The sequence below is a fragment of the Onychostruthus taczanowskii genome, unplaced genomic scaffold (assembly GCF_017590055.1).
Source record: "Onychostruthus taczanowskii isolate IOZ18803 unplaced genomic scaffold, ASM1759005v1 scaffold97, whole genome shotgun sequence".
Classification (NCBI taxonomy): Eukaryota; Metazoa; Chordata; class Aves; order Passeriformes; family Passeridae; genus Onychostruthus; species Onychostruthus taczanowskii.
Window position 1 is genome coordinate 1,370,790 of NW_024507768.1, and position 916 is coordinate 1,371,705.

Below are 916 nucleotides of genomic sequence, written 5' to 3' on the forward strand. Positions count from 1 at the left end.
AGGTTTCTATCCTGATGTGTTCTTGCAGTGCTGGCTCTGCCCGAGGTGTGACAGGAACACACCTCAGGGTTTGGGCAGTGGAGGAGGTGGCAGCAAGGGAGAGCCTGCTGGAGACACAGGGGCTGCAGGGCTGCACTCCAGGGAGGAACAGTCCTGGAGCTGCACTGGCTGTCCCCAGCAGCCAGGGCAGCTCTCACTGCTGTCCCCCAAGCATCCCTGAGGGCAGCCCTGCTGTGGGTGCTGTTAACAGCTGGGGGTGCTTCCAGGGGCCATTCCTTTCTGTGGGCAGCACCTCTGTGCTGTGCCACGGGCTGGATCTGGGAGGGCATGAGGGGACAGATCTGGGCCACCCTGGGCACTCCTGCTGAGCTTTCCTGGCAGGGCTGGAGGCTCCCAGTCCTCCACGTTCCCTTCCTGTTCCCAGGGGGAGAAGGCAGCAGGCAGTGAGGCCCGGGCCAAGCATGTGACAGGCAGAACCTTGTTGCCAATAAAACTCCAAACAGAATCTCAAGAAATCACTTTCCTAAGGTGGACTTGTTTTTCTCAGGCATTTGGACTTTGTTTGTGCGTGCCTTTTGTTGTTTTTCTCTGAGAAAACAGAGTGGTCCTTAGTTTAACATCAACTAAAAAGAGGAAATAATTAAAACAACTCCAAACAAACAAACTAAAAAAACCCTACAACCAAAACCAGCACAAGGTGGGACCTCTCCATGCAGGACCCAGTGGTGTCACCCACTGCACAGGGGACAAGGACAGGGTGGAGGCAGAAGAAGAAACCCCTCCCTGTGTCACCTCCCTGCCACTGCTCTGCCCACCTGCACCTGGGATAATTAAAAGCCATCACGGTAAGTTCTGGATTTCAGGACAACATTAGCAAGGAAGAACTCTTTCTGAGGGTGGTGGTTTGTTGTTTTGA

At 54.4% G+C, this 916-nt stretch overlaps 1 protein-coding gene across 1 annotated transcript in view; it reads left to right on the plus strand.

The window, feature by feature from the left end:
• The window catches only part of PHTF1 (putative homeodomain transcription factor 1), a 34,888-nt gene that overhangs the window by 24,036 nt on the left and 9,936 nt on the right, over nt 1-916 (plus strand). The window lies entirely within an intron of this gene.